Consider the following 19,412-nt stretch of genomic DNA (forward strand, 5'->3'; position numbering starts at 1 on the left):
ATATATTAAAATATAGAGAAAATAATTTCAGTGACAAAAAATGCCTTATAATATACGAATTTAACCAATTTTTTTTGGATTTGCCAAAATGACCAACAAATTCGCAACCCAGTTTTCAATTTCGCAACGCGAATATATAAATCGCATTGCGATTTTCCAAATTCGCAAGGCGAAAGTCAAATTCGCAACGCGAATTTGTAAATCGCAACACATAAGTCAAATTTGCAATGCGATAGTCAAATTCGCAACGCGAAAGTCAAATGTTTTTACGCGAAACACAATATTAATTTCACAACACAAATGTAAACAGTATTATCGCAAATCATCTCTAACCTAAAACCCTAAAGCACAACTCAGTCCATTTCTATCTCTCACTCTCTACGGCGACATCCGTCTCCATCTCCGACGAAATCCGTCCTCATTTCCGACAAAATCTGTCTATCTCCATCTCTCAGATCAACCCTCACAACCATTCATGGTCAGAAATGGAAAATAAACCACTGAGGGTTAGTTTTTTTAATCTCTTATTTTTATTTTGAAATTTTTGTATTATTATTAGATTAACCATTTCACTGAGATTGGTAAATTCATTCGGTTTCTCTCAATACTGCTAAACTGTTTAGTCTTTAACCCTGTGAAGTTAGTATTTGTCTTTTTGTTTTGTCTTTTTGTTGAAGAAACCCTAAATCGCAACACCAAATTCACAACGCGAAACTAAAATCGCTTTGCGATTTTCATTTTAGAAACTTCTTTTATTCACCAAATTGAAACTTCAATGAATTGTATTACTTCAACCAAAAAACAAAGACAAATACTAACTTCACATTGTTGCTAATTTAAGTTTCAAGAATAAACTACTACTCTTTATGTTGTCTTTGAACCTGCACTAAACCTATATGTTGTCCTTTTAAATGTTTATATAAGTGCTTACTTCTGGAATGTTATCTGATGCATTTTGTGAACTATGATGGAATAATGACTTGAGTGAATACCGTGCTAGTTTGAAACATATTTGGATTTGTTTTTACTGTTTAATATCATGTATGTTTGTAGTGTATAATTTGTAGTTTTTGGTATATCTACTTGGTATGTTTATTGTTTTTGTAGAAATTTGTTTCGGCTCAATTGACCTTAAGGAATAAATTAAGCATAGCCACTAAAATTGCATCGACGCTTACACCTCTATAAAGAAAATTGTTTGAGGATACTTGCTTCGGGCCATGGCTGAAAGTACAACATCCGGGTGGAGATGCTATGTTGACACATTTGTTTCTTCAGACCATGACTAACGATCTACCCGAGGGGGTACAACGTGGTGATGAAGAGATATGGTTTCATTTTCCTCCGGCACCGGCGTATACTTGTTTTGGGCGGGAGGAATTTTGCTTAATCACCAGTCTACGCTTCAGACACGATGATGTAGGTCGGTACACTAGTCATATCGCCCGCACATCATGGTTATATCGGGTTTTTCCTGAGCTGACAAAGTCGAAGCCGAGTATACACGTCGACGACTTGAAGAGATTATTTGATAAAGATGGTTTTACTCGGATGGATGACCTTGATATTGTCTGAGTATGTCATTTATTACTTTTGCATGCTGACTTTTTAGGCAAAGAGTGCAGACAACCAATCTCCGAGGACCTAATATTATTGGTAGAGGACCTAAATGCATGGAACCTGTTTCCGTGGGATTCATATCTATGTAAAGCTACCTGGAATAAGTTGTCGTCTGACTTTGAGGACCGAAAAAGTTTGCGGGGAGATGGTTCTAAATACACTTTGACAGACTTTACTTGGGCCTTTAAGGTAAGAATTTCTATATTATAATGTTTCCAAAATTATAATTAATTATTTAACAATTACTAATGTTTGTGTATTATATTGTTTGTAGATTTGGATAATTGAGGCTTTCCTCAGCATGCGGACATATACGATAAAAAGATCAAATGATATTTCTAGGGCTATTACCTGGAAGAGGATCCGCATGTTGGATTGGGAAGAGTTACTCCCATATACGACGATGAATGATGTAAGTTAACACACAAATAATACCATATATAAACAAGTTATTACTAGTACAAGTTTAACTTTGTTTGAGCTTTTATATTGTTAGGTGGCCAACTATCCATTACATAGGCTGACACCTACAGAGGCTAAGCTTGCCACTGATTGGTGGCAAGCTAGTAAGCGGTTTTTTGATGGGACGGATGATGAGCACCCCCATCTCGAGAGCCATCACCTATTCGGGCCGATTCTACAGCTCGACACCCGAAACCATCACCTGATCGAGCCTCTTCTCCACCTCCACCATCACCTATTCCATCACATCATCGAGCCTCTTCTCCACCATCACTCATGTTAGGCGACCAACAAAGAGGTCACGACATTTATCTCCCTGTTTTCCACCTCCACAGGATGAGTTAGGGGAATTAAGTGATGAGGTCGGTGCTTTGCGTCATGAGGTCGGTACTTTACGTGAAGATAATGGTGCATGGCGTGATGAGGTTCGATCTTTACGTGGTGAGGTGGCCTTTTTATGCGATGACAATGGTGCGCTACACGGTGAGATATCTACCTTACATGATGAGGTTGTCGCTTTACGCGAGATTGTTTTATTGTTGCAGAATGAGGTTAATACTCTACGCAATGAGGTAAATTTGTTTAATACTATACTAAAAATGCAAATAACTTTTTTTCGGCATTATTTATTTATTTATTTATTTATTTATTTATTTATTTTTATTTTCAGCGGCCCGTTAAGGTAGATGTTTTATGTCGGGTTTTTCTTGCACGACGGGGTTCACGCATCAGACATCGTGCACGTGCCATTACGTCTCCGTTCACCCCACTAGTGCCAAGACTCCGTAAGAATAAGCCCGATGCACCTATCATCATTCAAGAGGCGCCTCCTATCGTTCAAGAGGCTCCTATCATCATTGAAGAAGCCCCTCTCACCGTTCAAGAGCCCCTATCATCAGGATGCGTGTTGGCTTTCGTATGAGTTACCGACCAGTACCATTCCTCAGTAGGAGATGGAAACACTACCGGACACAATTACGGATAATACCCTTTGGGCTAAGACCGCAGTTGATTTTTATCTATATGAGCGAAGCAAGGGGTGTTATTCTGACCTATGCCAAATCGACGATGCTATTCATTTGTTTCTTGATCGGTCTTGGTGGGGTATTTTATTAGGGGTTGAAGATAATGGCTACCTCGAAGGGGGATAAGTATTATATTCTTCTTATATTGCATTTTGATTAATTTGTTTTAAATTATTAATAAATTCACTAATATATTTATTTTTTTATAAAACAACATATTGATGCATGGGTGTCACGTCTTCTAATAATAAGGAAATTGAAGAAAAGAAGTATTCGATGGACTATTATGTCGATGTCTTTTCACGTAGCTCACTTGAAGGATCATAGAGATGCTTCATATAAGTTGGCTAATGGAAAAGCTAAACTTTATCCTGCGTGGTGGGAGGTAGATAAGGTTAGTATTTTTTTTTTGAATATTTTAAAGGTTTTCATAAATTTTATTTGATGTGCACAATTATTTATGATTGCAGGTGTAAACACTAATTTTTCATTTTACTTAAATTATTATTATTAAAATTATTAAAATTATTATAAATATTATTATTATATTATTATTATATTATATTATTATTAAATATATTATTACAAGGCCCAAAATTGGGGCCCAATTACAATTACAATCGGCCCAACAGAACTCAAACCCTTTAGGGTTTGTAACATTCAGCTAGGGTTTTCTAACCCTAGCCCCGTGCGCAGCCACCTCAAGGGTTTTCCAGCCGCCTCTGAAGCCATTCCAGCTGCCACGCCTCTCCAAGCTTCCAGAAGACCACGCGGCGCTGCTTCAGCTTCCACCCGCCCCACACGTCGACACTGCTGTTGCCACGACACCAGCCTCGCCGAAGTCTCCAGAACGCCACGAAACCCTCCACATGTCGAGCTCTATGGTGAGTCACCACCATAGTTATGGTGACTCACCGAACCTCTTCTCTTTACTCGGGTCGAAGAGGACACCGGTGGTGGCTATAAAGCCTCACCAAATCTGCAAAAGAAAAAAAACGGACAACAACAAACAGAAAAAAAGATACAGAGAAAGAGCTACACCAACGATCCCAGAAAATACAAACCGAAAGAAGAAAAAAAGAGACTTACCGAGGAAATCGCCGCCGTGAGAGCCTCCACGAGTCATCGGAGAACCGAAACACCGAAGGTGAAAATCGTAGCTTTACGATATATTATGGGATTTTAGGTTAAAATAACCTTAGATCGGGCATTAGGACATTTAGATCTACTCTTTGGGGGTATTTTGTAAATTCCGGCCACCGTTCACGGTGGCCGGCGGCGGTGGCCGGCGGCGGAGTACGGTGGCCTATGGCTGCCGGTTTTCCTCCGGCGAGGATAACTAGAGAGAAACCAGAGAGAACTCTGGTTCTCTCATTTTGAGAGAGAAAGGAAAGAGGCAAATGAGGAAGCTTGGCCCTTCGGGCCAGGCGTTTAGGGTATTTAAAACCCTCCCCAAACGACGTCGTTTTGGGGAGGGTATCTGTGTAATTTAAGAAAGGGTAAACCCTTTCCACAACCCTTATAGGTCTGTAACTTTGCAATTTAGTCACTGAAATTGACTTTTAATTTATTTAATTATATTTAATTTTATAATATATTTTATAATTTATTTTAATTTAATAATTAATTTAATAATAATGTTTTAATTTTAATCGAATTTTATATAATTTAATCACTAATAAGGAAAATAGCATGTTTAATCCCTATAATTTTGATTAATTATGAATTAGGTATTTAATTTTAATTTTACTATAATTTAATCACTAATTTTAAATATTTTCATTTATTTTACTGCTTTTAAATATAGTTCTAATTTATTTTATTTTTTAATTTTACTTGTTTATATATTAAATATTTTTATTATTATGTAGTCATAATATATATATATATAAATAATAATTTATTTTTTCAATAAAATAATTTTATATTTATTTTCAATATCAAAGAAAAGGGCAGTCTTAATACAACTGGATGTCCTATTATGGTATTTTAAAAATAAATGCTATAAAAAATTATTATTAATTTTAAATTAATATTTATTAATATCAAAGAAAAGAACTGTCTTAAGGCACCTAGAAGTCCTTTTCTGATATTTTTAAATAAATAAATATTTTTTATAATTTAAATAATAAGATTATAAATTAAATATATTTTGAATTTTTAAATTTTTAATGATAGAGACAATTTATAATTAAAAAAGTACCAATTTTGGGCGTTGTAGGGGTGCTAATCCTTCCCTAAACTAACCGACCACGAATCCCTTTTATTATTAAAAAGAACGAATTTTTGGTTATAACGCAGATCAGATCATTTTTAATTGATGTTTTCTTAAAACTCTTTTAAAAAATAATTTTTAGGTATTCGACCTACCTGACCCAAAAGGCCGATGGCGACTCTCAAATTATTTTCAAAACCATTTATTCACATCACTTTTCCCGTCAAGTAAATATTTCGTGCCCGGACGAAAACCGGTTACGACAGCTTGGCGACTCCGCTGGGGACTTGTCAAACTTTAAAATCAATTATAAATTGTCTCTATTAATTAGAAATTAATAATTCATTTATTTTTTTAATTCTTTTCTTTCAAATTTTTATTATTATTATTTTATATTAATATTATTTTTTATTCAGGTATTAATTATTTTATTTATCTGTTAGAGGTTTGAACATTTCTCCTCACACACAACACTTGCATTGCATAACATAAAGCTCTATAATTGAGTTTGTCCCTTTTAAGTGGGAGTGAAAGCGACGTCTTCGTGAGAATTTATTCTCTGTGTCAGACCTAGCAAGTAACTTTCGGGGTTCATATGCTCTATGTCTTCGTGAGAATTTATTCTCCGTGTCAGGTATAGAGAAATGTGTCCCCTCGAATTGAACTCGATCCGTTTAAGTCTGTAATGGACTAGGATTGAGGGTTGACAGCCCAAGGGGCATCAACAAAGACAGTTCGAGTACTTTTACTCCTAGAACTGAAAACCTGCATATAATAAACCCTAGAAACTCTCCCAATCTGAGACCATGCCGAAATTTTGTCAGTAGGTATACACAAAGGAGAAATAAGCTCTAGCTTTTAATTTATTTTATTTCCTTTTCTTTTTCCGGAATAAATGCATGCGAACTAGAAATCATGCGGTTAGGTTAAATTTTCCAAACAAAGCATGAACTAGAAAGCATGAGGTTAAGATTTATACCTTGATAAATAGATTTTTTTCCATTAGTTGGTACTAACTATTCTATTTTTTTTTAATTTTTCATGCATGTTACATTGTTCTAATCTGTTCATATTGATTTCTTTTGTTTGCATTGCATGATCATGGCATAATCAAAAGGTGTTGACTTGAAAGATTGTTCATCATATTGGAAAGAAATCGTAAATGGACAAAAAGTTTTATGATCGAACAAAATATGACGCAACCGTGAAATGGCATCCTGAGAGAACTCCGAGGATAGAAGAAAGCTACGCACCTAGAGATCATGTGTCCATTAAGGAGCAAGAAGAGATACGAGAAATAAGAGAGCAGATGTCCAAGATGATGGATAGAATATCTGTTTTGGCCAAAAGAGAAGAGATTCCTGCACAGAAAGAGAGAAAGCTTAATGAACATAATCCTGCAATCTCAAATATGCAAGGGACTTCTGATCCCAATCAATTAGAGAAGTTACAGACAATCATCATCCGTATTCACAAGTCATCTGGAGATACCAAAGAAATGATGACAATTGTAAAAGCTCTCAGAGAAGAGAAGAAATCATGTAACCTGAAATCATCGAAGTTTAGTAGGCTCCGATATCTAAAACTCAGGTTCAATCCAAGACAAAAGGTGGTTCTCATGTTGATGCTATACCTATATCATATAAAGAGTTGTATGAAAAGTTACTTGAAGCACGAGAAGTGGCTCCATATTACATAAAACCATTCCAACCTCCGTATCCAAATTGGTATGACATCAACGTTCATTGTGAATATCATGCCAGAGCTCAAGAATACCATCGAGAATTGTCTTGCCTTCAAACGTCGAGTCCAAAGTCTTTGGATCATGGAACCTTACAATTTATGGTAAATGATCGACCTAGTTTAGTAAACGAGGGTCCTGCTAGTTTAATACCAAAAGTCTTCAAAGGTAAGAATACCAGTAGGGGCGCCCAGAGAGAAAAAGATTTGCTGAGGTTTGAAGCTCAAATACGTCATTTGAAGATTGAAAATGATAAATTGAGCACCAAAATGGAAACCATACATGAAGATTTCCAGAAGGTCAGTCAAGCCTTTCAAAATGCTGGTATAGGAAACACCCTAGAAGAGTGGATAGCAGGGGTCACCAAACTGAAAAAGAGTTGCAACATACATGAAGATCTTGTCAAAAAACTTTTTGAACACAAATGTCCTCTCACAAGGGAAAATGAGCAACTTTGAGAATTGACATAGGAGATGAAAGAACACCAGAATGTCATGGAAGAAGCTACAGTCCAGACAAGCAATATGGCCCATAAGCTGATAAACTAACTTGGTTTTAGAGAAGAAAATGGGAAAGTTATTCCCTATATGTAAAGTTTTGTTGAAGTTAGGACTGAAAGTTGTCCCCTACATGTAAAAGTTTTATTTGATATACCGAAACTTTTGTGTTCAATGAAATCTGTTCTAAGATGATCACTCTTAAGTAACACCTTTTCATATATGCATTTTCATTTTGTATCTTTGCATTTTTCATTTTGCATTCATACTTTTATGTATGCCTTTGAATTGCACATTTTGCATTCTTATTTTTCCATTTATTCATTTTTCACATTCTTATTTAAGTACTGTTATGTACTTTAATTATAAAAACATGTAAATAATTCTTGAAAGGTTCTGTAACAGTAAAAACCAAGACCATTCATTCATATTACTTTACTATCATCATGAAAACAATGGAGCAATCTTATAAGGGACTACAAGACCAGTGGCCAGAACAATTGACAGGGAATGGAATCTGATAAAGAAAAGATAACAGCTAAAAAGAAATCGTGCTATCAGATTGAAGAATCGAGAAAGATAACATACCCTGGAGCATCCCACTCAAACCCAAAGAATAGCCTCATTAATTATTCACAATATGAGGAGAGAGTCAAGAGGACAGAGAAAGCAATCAGAAACATGAAAGATGTTAGTGCCACCACAAAGAATTAGAAGCAAGAAAGCTCAGCTTGGTTCCAGATTTGATTATTCCCATGAATTCAAAATGCCTGATTTTGAGAAATATGATGGCACCAGTTGTCCCTTAATCCATTTGAGAATGTTTTGCAGAAAAATGGAAGGATATTTTAGTTCTGATGATCTATTAATTCACTTTTTCCATGATAGTCTTGTTGGCCCAACAGTAGTCTGGTACAATCAGTTGACCCAAGAACAGATCAAGAGATGGGTAGATCTAGCTGATGCATTTTTGGGACAATATCGGTATGTTAAAGGCTTAGTTCCAACACGTATGGATCTTCGAAGGGTAAAAAAGAAAACCAATGAAATATTTCAAGAATATGCCCTAAGATGGAGAGGAGTGGTAGCACAAGTTCAACCTCCCATGTTAGAAGAAGAAATATCACGTATGTTTCGTGATTCCCTTCCAGCGCCTTTCTTCGAGTTAATGCAGGCAAATCCGACAAACGAATTTGAGAATCTTGTGACAAGTGGAGATTTAATTGAGAATGTAATCAGTGAAGAAAACTCAAAAGTCACATCCAAGAGCCCGATGGATCAAAAAGCAAAAGCTGATCATGTGAATGAATGTTGCATCCAGAGTCCTAGTAATTACAAAAGAAAAAAGCAAGTAACTATTCGGATCGACCAAAGAAAGTCATGCGATCAAGAAAAACTTTGGAAGTATTCCAAACTTCCATTTCAGACTTGTATCCTCATTTGGTTAAAGGTCAATACATCACACCAAGACCAACTAAAGTGACATCAAACCCTTCTGCTCATAGCTATGATCAAGATAGTGTTGTAATTTCCACTTGGGGGTAAAGGGGCATTCTATAGGCAATTGTAGGCCACTGTTAAAAGAAATTGAGATGCTTGTTGACAAAGGGTTTTGACACAAGAAATGATCAAGAAATGGGGGGCAAATGAAGAAAAGAACCCTGATCCTATTACATACCATTATAGGAGTAATGAGGCATAATAAAATAAATAAGTGGAAGTGTTATCTACCACTGTAGTACTTTTCTACTTTCAGCATCCTGTTTGAACTTGTTTTTTCCTTCCTCCACCTTTTGTGCAATAAATAAATATGTATTGCTTTTATGGTTATGAGCAAGGAATCAAATTTTAATCTTGAAATTATTGAGTATCAAGTAGATTAAATATTCTTTTAATTTTTCAAGAGTTATAGATCTATTGGCAAGTGGTAAAATTATATCTTCAATATCCCATCCAATGCCAATTACTCAAACTAAATCTTGACACTACAAAGATTCCGAAGAAATGTCTCCACCTATTTTTGAGACACCTACTCCAGATGTTTACCTTTTCGGGTAGAGTTGATTGATGATATTACATTCCACCATATATACGACTTCAAAAGTCACACATTTGTCCTTCCAAAACCATCATAAACCAAAAGACCTCAAAAGAACCAAACTTTCAATTATCCGTGAATCTTACTGCAAGAAGAGACGAGATGAGGTATCATGGACCAACTCATTGAAGATGATTTCGGGTGATTAAGGCATACTCAAGAAGAAGGGGAAAGTGATTGATTGAAATAAATATGTCATGCATTAATTACATTTTTCATGTAAGTAAAATTAATCTTGAAAATTCATCCCCCTGGAGATACCTCTTTTTACAAAGGTTTCTGTGTATGAGATGATGAACGGCATTATTTCATATCATATATATATATATATATATATGTTGTCCCCATTTGAGCCTGAATAATTTTTCTTCTAATTCAACCCTAACCAAGGATCACCCTCTACATTGGGGGGGCAAGGTAAAGGATATTGGCTCACAAGAATAAAGTTATTAATACAGTTTTATTACGAAGACAAGTTTCCATGAAGTCATGAAAGTTTTGAACTACAAAGTATGTCAAATACAGAGTGCTTGAAGATCAATCCAATCAAGAATAATGGAAAACCTCCAAAATGCAAAAGGAAAATGAGGTGCTCAAAGCAATTGAAGTATTATACTCATCCAACAAAGAAAGAAGAAAAAAAGAAGAAAAAAAAGAAAAAGGAAAATTGAATCAAGATGGGTGACTTATTGAGCCTCAAGTTACAAGGTTGATCAAGTACAAACAAGAAGAGCAAGAAATGATGGAGATATGAGAAAATAGAAATGAATCCAAAATTTGGCAGTCTAGAGGGATCCAGATGATGGAAAATTCCTCAGCAAGGCAGATCCAAGTCAAACAAAACAAGATTGATGGCATCAGAATGAATTGATCCTTGGTTTGATTACCCTTAAACATTTATTTGGGCCTTTTTATCCATTTTTTTCATAACCATAAGCCATGGCCTACGTTACGTACCTGAAAAGTCATTTTAATCGTACATGGATTTCTAAGTAAAAGAGAATATCTTCAGAATTCATTCCGCCTCTCAAGATTGATTTTTATTTGCAAAAATTAGTTTTTAAAATCTTTAATGCATGATATGAAAAATGATAAAAGGAGGGTTCAAGATATAAATTTTTAAATAACATCTTTGAAACCAAAGGAGGATTCGAGTTGAAAACCTGAAAAGGCGGCTCGAATATTGAATGGTGCAACAACGACATAAGAGATGATCTTAACCTCTTAATGAAGTACCACACATCCCAAAGATGTTCCTGAGAGTCAGATACAAGGAGTATCTCTACCATATGAGCATAGAATCAAGAAGTATCTCTAAAGATGAGCATAACAACCATTTCTTCAAGTTAGTAGAAGCCCGAAGAGACATACTGAACCAACTTGAAAAAACCTACTTTACCAGAACTAACTTACACCTAAAATCAGTCAATAATTTTGACACTTACCATAGGACTATGATTTTTGAATGATTTAAAAGTGTAGTTGATTTATTTGATATTCATTAAACTCAAGGTTTATGATTCGATTATATTGTGAACCTGAAAGGGATAATACTTTACAAAATTATTTCATTCTTCAATAAAGAAAGGAGGAAAAACATTTTCAAACAGGACAGTCTCAAATGAGGAAGGTCCTTGAAGAAATTGTTGCTTATTCTACCTCTGTTGTAGAAAAAGAATAAACGAGGCCAGAATGATGAAATACTTCACTTTTTTGAAGGCAAGTGGTCCAAGAAGCCAGAAAGTATGGATAATTGAACTTGTGACATTCTTCTATGACGTTATTAGTAGTTTATCAAGAAAGATATCGTTTATCTCATGCTGAGGGCGATAAGCATCACCAGACAGATTATTTTCCCCAACCATCAATTCATGTTCTCTAGAAGATTACATTATAAAGTCATGAACAAGTCACTACCTGCACTCTGGTTATACCGTGATGCTGGCTCAAGTCTTGATACATTATTGCTACTTCTTCTATGCCGATCATTTTCTTTGTCAAGATGATATTCATTATGTCCTTCAGAAGATTGCTGAATTTGAATTTGAGGACTTATGGCATAGAATAAGACATTGGAACAGAATCTACCCTTATAGGCCTTTTATATAGGGTAACATTGGTTACAGGATTCCAAAAGTTGAAGATGACCAGTTTTACAGTTAACTAAATCGTTCCATGATTCGAAAAGAGTGGGATATATTGGAACAGCAGAAGAGACAGCTGTCGTAGCAGTCATTGCAAGAAAATGCACCAACAAAAATCTTCAAGCCCATCACAATGATATTTATTTCTTCCAGTAAGGTTGCTACGCTGGATGCCACCGACAACAAGGTCGAGTCCGTTAAAACTACTCATCAATTGCTCCAACCGATTATCATTCAGTTCTTGCACATCTGTTTTCAAAAGTATGCCAAGACAGTAAAAGGCAACTTTTGCATCATTGATCCCAGAAAAAAGAGACAGGACATTGATACCACCATGGAACATGTCTCTATAAGATCCTTGTGTATGGTTTTTAGGGAAACCTAGAAGCATTTCCACCTCATCAGATTCAAGTGGAACAAGTGACGTGTGCTCATAACATCTTCTGGAAGTGTTCTTTGAGTTATCAGATCTGGTTTGGTATGAACCCCAAAAACCAATCATTGGATTTGAAAGATAATGTGATCATAGTAGAAATAAGAAGACCCAATAGCATCTTCTGGAAGTGTTCTTTGAGTTATCTGATCTGGTTTGTTATGAAACCACAGAACCAATCATTGGATTTGAAAGATGAATTTGCTTATAGTAGAAATAAGGAGACCCAATAGCATATTCTGGAAGCGTTCTTTGAGTTATCTATCTGATTCGGTAGGAACCCCATAACCGATCATTGGAATTGAAAGATGAACTGCATGATCATCTTCATTAAGAAGCTTCTTTTCAAGCTTCCTCTGCTTCTTCCTTTTCCACAAATCATAGCCCAAGTTTCGCCTTTGCTTGTAATTGGGATCATTGCATAATGGCTTCCTATCTTCTACCATAAGAAGTGCATCAGTAACCTTAGCCATTTGATCAGCACATATAAAATCTGTCAATTCTGCAATTGATAAATCCGGACCACATCTCTCCATGGCTATTGAAGCCTTAACCTCTGAATATCATGTTTTTGTCAAGTATAACAGTTTATTCTCCTCATCAGAATCAGAATTCAGGATTTCCTCGGTATCAGAAGAATTATCAATATCTGTGAAATCAGCTTGAATGATCACTTCATAATCAGATAAGTTGTTATCAGAATCAACATATTACATGGGTGTGGATTTTTGATAAACCTGTACCACTGTATATGTATTCTTGCTATTGCATCAGATTACTGTTTGCATAAATTGGTTTCTCTCCCACAGAAAAGTATATTTCAGAAATGGCTTTCACTGAAAGATGATAAGCCACTGTGTCAGCCTGGAACGGATTACCAAGCTATTTTACTGCTCTGTCTGACTAGACCCCTCCAGATATAGAAAATGGTCACCTCATTCAAAAGACACATATCTCAGACGTTTTTTCAGAATGATTGAGTACTTCTTAAGTTTGTGACAACGTGAAGAGAATTCCTCCAGTTACTTGACAACAGTGCTGTTTAGTGACACCATAATAAGAGCATTCAAGATAAACAGATTTGGGGCACGAATAAATCCACATAATGCATTGTCAAAATTGAACCTCATAGGGATCATGAGATTCAAGTCAAACAGACATTGAAAATAAACCAGAATTAAAATGTTGGTGGCATTTTGAAAGTCCAAGTCAGACAGATCCATGTGGGGCATTTTGAAGGCTCAGATTAACAAGAAACAAATGTTGGGGCATGCTGAAAACCCTTGTCAATCAGAATCAGGAATGTTGATGTATCCTGAATGTTTATATCAACAAAATGCTAGGGCATGCTGAAAGCCCCTTTCAATCAGAATGAAGAATGTTGATGTATTTTGAACGTTCGTATCAGCAATTGTTAGGGCATGCTGAAGGCCCACATCATCATGTGTCAAGATCATTGACTTGAACAAATATTTCCAATGAGACAGAAAGGTATGAAGAATGAAATGGTGAAACAATGACAGTGAAGTTGACTATACATAATTGCTTTGTTCATCAAGCAGTTGCATTAGAATCTTATTGTTGAACAAATATCTACTCAGCAAATATGGTTTTCAAATACCCAATCTTCTTAACCGTGTTTCATTTGACATAATGTTCTTTGTTAAGCTACATCATGGTTGCATGAATAAAGATGGTCCCCAAGTAGACTACTCGATCCAGGGTCTAGTTTCTCCAGATCTCAGCTTTGAATTTTGTATTCTGTGTGTCGGTGACAATTGAAAATATTTCTTTGAGATTCCTGGCAGTTAGTTTCAACCATACTATTGGATTATGAAGCTATTTTTCACATCAGTTTTGTTTACTTGATGACATTGAAGAGAGAAGCTCATGTATATTGCTCTTTCCCGATGTTACTGGGGTTATCATTACCAGCTAGACTGAACCGAGTTTTCATCTATTTGGTTTATCATGTGCGTTTCATCCCCATCATCAAGAATTCTACGGATATTTTTCCATACATGGTTCTTATATTGGGTGTGTTTCTAATTCCTACAACGCTCATTACAGAAGAAACGTGATCAATATCACACTTACCCTTGCCTGAGATAATATCAAGATCAATTGGTATCTCTTATTCAATTCATCACTAGCATATCTTGAGAATTTGATCAACTTTTTGGTCATACCAACATCACACTTGAATCCCCATTGAGTTTTGTTCTCAAATGGTCTTGTGACATCATACAAAAACTTTGAACACATGCAAAGAGATTCAATGATTGAGAAATCTTGGCATAAGCCACAGAAAAAGGATGAATGTGTTGTCAAATGTTTTACGAACCAGTTATTATGATGTTGAACCAATGTTGTGATCATATGGTTTCCATTTTTTATCCAAGATGAAGTTTGTCTTCTTTAACTTCAAGATTATAAGTTGAGATATGATGAAGATTTCTTTCCACAAAAGGAGAGCTGAAATTTTAAACAATAAGAAACTAATGGCACCAACTAAGGTTAAACGACAGGTTGTTGTTAAACATCTCGACATGATATGGTCCAAGTTGCCGTATTCGAGATTTGATTTAAATATGGGGATATGAAATGAATTGAGATAAATTCTCCTTATGATGTGTTTCAAGAGTCAAATCAGAACAGACTCTACTCCCCTAATTAATCCCTGCTGAGTCAGGCATATCTACATCTACATTCTTCAAAGATGATAGATTCTCTTTTCAAAGATAAAAGATTCTCTTTTTAAAGATGATAGATTCTCTTTTCAAAGATGAAAGCTTTATGGGATTTATACACAAGTCCAAGCAAATAAAGTTGGTTTTATCCAAGATAAAATGGGACATTAGGGTCATAGCTCTGACTACGGCAAGAGTTCCACAAATGAAACATTTCTTCTGAGACTTTCATGAAACAAAGAAGACACCAAGGTACAAGTTGATCAGATGATTCTACAAAAATGCAAGCTGGATAGCATAAGTTTCTACACTGATACCCAGAGGTAACCCTAGCAATAAATGATGAAATGAAGGAAGACCAAGTTCACCACTTTGAAGTCAAATGAAGATTGCATCAACATTCATGCATTCATAAAAATATCATTTACACAATAGACAATGCATTACATTGATACATCTGAGTGCATTCAAACATGAAGTTTTACAGATCTTCGGAAGAATAAGAAGATTCAGGGTAAAAAATACCTTACACGAAGAAGGTATTCAAAACCACAAATACATGAATCATGTAAACATCTGAAGAAGAGATGGATGCAATCCACAAAAATGAGCATTATTGTGAGATTGGGGCATGTTACCCAATCAACATGTTATTTTGAAAAATAATGAGAAAATGATTTCCATAGTTTCTCATTCAATCTTTTCTAAAAAATGAAATTGTTGAAAAGTAAGAAAGCGATTTCCTTAGTTTTTTTTACTTAGTAAACTATTTCCCACATCTGTAAGTCCTGCAGTGCATGATGTTTCCAAAAATCCTTCGGGAGTTTTTTGATGTTCTCAAAACCTTAGGGTCATCTGTAAGTCCTTCAGTGCATGATGTTTCCAAAAAGCCTTCGGAGCTTTTTGATGTTTTCAAAGCCTTCGGGTCATCTGTAAGCCCTTCAGTGCATGATGTTTCCAAAAAGCCTTCGGGATCTTTTGATGTTTTAAAGCCTTAGGGTCATCTGTAAGTCCTTCAGTGCATGATGTTTCCAAAAAGCCTTCGGGAGCTTTTTGATGTTTTCAAAGCCTTCGGGTCATCTGTAAGCCCTTCAGTGCATGATGTTTCCAAAAAGCCTTCGGGATCTTTTTGATGTTTCAAAGCCTTCAGGTCATCTGTAAGCCCTTCAGTGCATGATGTTTCCAAAAAGCCTTCGAGATCTTTTTGATGTTTTAAAGCCTTAGGGTCATCTGTAAGTCCTTTAGTGCATGATGTTTCCAAAAAGCCTTCGGGAGCTTTTTGATGTTTTCAAAGCCTTCGGGTCATCTGTAAGCCCTTCAGTGCATGATGTTTCCAAAAAGCCTTCGGGATCTTTTTGATGTTTTAAAGCCTTAGGGTCATCTGTAAGTCCTGCAGTGCATGATGTTTCCAAAAAGCCTTCGGGAGCTTTTTGATGTTTTAAAGCCTTAGGGTCATCTGTAAGCCCTTCAGTGCATGATGTTTCCAAAAAGCCTTCAGGATCTTTTTGATGTTTTAAAGCCTTAGGTCATCTGTAAGTCCTGCAGTGCATGATGTTTCCAAAAAGCCTTCGGGAGCTTTTTGATGTTTCAAAGCCTTCGGGTCATCTGTAAGCCCTTCAGTGCATGATGTTTCCAAAAAGCCTTCGGGATCTTTTTGATGTTTTAAAGCCTTAGGGTCATCTGTAAGTCCTGCAGTGCATGATGTTTCCAAAAAAAAAGCCTTCGGGAGCTTTTTGATGTTTTCAAGTCTTCGGGTCATCTGTAAGTCCTGCAGTGCATGATGTTTCCAAAAAAAGCCTTCGGGAGCTTTTTGATGTTTTCAAAACCCTTCAATGCATGATGTTTTTAAGACCTCTGGAATAATGCTTTCAACATTTCAGTCTTACTCAAAAGAAGTCAAATGAAAAATTATTGTTGTTTTCGTCTTTGCTCTATTCTTGTTAACACAAGAATGAGCAAAGAGGGGCAGCTGTAAACACTAATTTTTCATTTTACTTAAATTATTATTATTAAAATTATTATTATTATTATTATAAATATTATTATTATATTATTATTATATTATATTATATTATTATTAAATATATTATTACAAGGCCCAAAATTGGGGCCCAATTACAATTACAATCGGCCCAACAGAACTCAAACCCTTTAGGGTTTATAACATTCAGCTAGGGTTTTCTAACCCTAGCCCCGTGCGCAGCCGCCTCAAGGGTTTTCCAGCCGCCTCTGAAGCCATTCCAACTGCCACGCCTCTCCAACCTTCCAGAAGACCACGCGGCGCTGCTTCAGCTTCCAGCCGCCCCACGTCGACACTGCTGTTACCACGACACCAGCCTCGCCGAAGTCTCCAGAACGCCACGAAGCCCTCCACATGTCGAGCTCTATGGTGAGTCACCACCATAGTTATGGTGACTCACCGAACCTCTTCTCTTTACTCGGGTCGAAGAGGACACCGGTGGTGGCTATAAAGCCTCACCAAATCTGCAAAAGAAAAAAAACGGACAACAACAAACAGAAAAAAAAAATACAGAGAAAGAGCTACACCAACGATCCCAGAAAATACAAACCGAAAGAAGAAAAAAAGAGACTTACCGAGGAAATCGCCGCTGTGAGAGCCTCCACGAGTCATCGGAGAACCGAAACACCGAAGGTGAAAAACGTAGATTTACGATATATTATGGGATTTTAGGTTAAAATAACCTTAGATCAGGCATTAGGACGTTTAGATCTACGCTTTGGGGGTATTTTGTAAATTTCGGCCACCGTTCACGGTGGCCGGCGGCGGAGTACGGTGGCCTATGGCTGCCGGTTTCCCTCCGCGAGGGAAACTAGAGAGAAACCAGAGAGAACTCTGGTTCTCTCATTTTGAGAGAGAAAGGAAATAGGCAAATGAGGAAGCTTGGCCCTTCGGGCCAGGCGTTTAGGATATTTAAAACCCTCCCCAAACGACGTCGTTTTGGGGAGGGTATCTATGTAATTTAAGAAAGGGTAAACCCTTTCCGCAACCCTTATAGGTCTGTAACTTTGCAATTTAGTCACTGAAATTGACTTTTAATCATTTTAATTTAGTGTTTAAATTTTATTTTATTATATTTTAGCCATTAACCGTATTAATAATATATTTAGGATAAATGTCATATATAGTCCTTTAATTTTAATAATTAATATTTTAATCTGAATAGTATGTTTTAATTTATTTTAATCTGATATTCGAATTTTATATAATTTTATTTTAGTCACTAAATTAATAAATAAGGAAATAACATGTTTAATCCCTATAATTTTGATTAATTATGAATTAGGTATTTAATTTTAATTTTACTATAATTTAATCACTAATTTTAAATATTTTCATTTATTTTACTGTTTTTAAATATATAGTTCTAATTGTATTTTTATTGTTTTAATTTTACTTGTTTATATATTTAAATATTTTTATTATTATTATGTAGTCATAAATATATATATAATAATAATTTATTTTTTCAATAAAATAATTTTAATATTTATTTTTCAATATCAAAGAAAAGGGCAGTCTTAATACAACTGGATGTCCTATTCTGGTATTTTAAAAATAAATGCTATAAAAAATTATTATTTAATTTTAAATTAATATTTATTAATATCAAAGAAAAGAACTGTCTTAAGGCACCTAGAAGTCCTTTTCTGATATTTTTAAATAAATAAATATTTTTATATAATTTTGAAATAATAAGATTATAAATTAAATATATTTTGAATTTTTAAATTTTTAATGATAGAGACAATTTATAATTAAAAAAGTACCAATTTTGGGCGTTGTAGGGGTGCTAATCCTTCCCTAAACGTAACCGACCACGAATCCCTTTTTATTATTAAAAAGAACGAATTTTTGGTTATAAACGCAGATCAGATCATTTTTTAATTGATGTTTTCTTAAAACTCTTTTAAAAAATAATTTTTAGGTATTCGACCTACCTGACCCAAAAGGCCGATGGCGACTCTCAAATTATTTTCAAAACCATTTATTCACATCACTTTTCCCGTCAAGTAAATATTTCGTGCCCGGACGAAAACCAGTTACGACAGCAGGTGTTTATCCCTGTTTTGGAACATCGTCATTGGCTTCTCGTCGAGCTTCAGCTCCCATCCCTGAAGACAGTGGTATATGACATCATGTTGAATTACATACCATTGTCTGATTTGAGAGATAATATTACAAAGAGATGGAGCGATCATTTGGCTAAATACTTGAATGTGATTGATTATTGGAAAAAATCTGGAAACAAAAAGCCAAAGAAGTTCAAAATTACAATGATCAGAGACGAGACTGTGCCATAACAAACGCAGGGAGCCAGAGGGGATTGTGGTCCTCTCGTATGCTTGTGCTTGGAACGTTTGACGACAGGAAGTATACAATATCTACCTCCCACAGATAGAGATAGAGTTCCAGTAGGCTTGTGGTTTCGGCATTATATGGCCATATTGATATATACGAGACGTTG

General features: G+C 35.5%; 1 protein-coding gene across 1 annotated transcript in view; it reads right to left on the reverse strand.

Annotated features, from left to right (window-relative positions):
* The window catches only part of LOC120154356, a 41,305-nt gene extending 30,526 nt beyond the window's left edge, over positions 1-10,779 (reverse strand). Inside the window, exons 1-2 of the mRNA XM_039166133.1 lie at positions 10,768-10,779; positions 3,367-3,376 (exon numbers count right to left, since the gene is read on the reverse strand). The gene's annotated coding sequence lies outside the window, so the exon portion shown is untranslated. The remainder of the gene's footprint in view (positions 1-3,366; positions 3,377-10,767) is intronic.
* Positions 10,780-19,412: the final 8,633 nt, after the last annotated feature.

The sequence above is a fragment of the Hibiscus syriacus genome, unplaced genomic scaffold (genome assembly GCF_006381635.1).
Source record: "Hibiscus syriacus cultivar Baekdansim isolate YM2019G1 unplaced genomic scaffold, ASM638163v2 tig00111128_pilon, whole genome shotgun sequence".
In the NCBI taxonomy this organism is placed as follows: Eukaryota; Viridiplantae; Streptophyta; class Magnoliopsida; order Malvales; family Malvaceae; genus Hibiscus; species Hibiscus syriacus.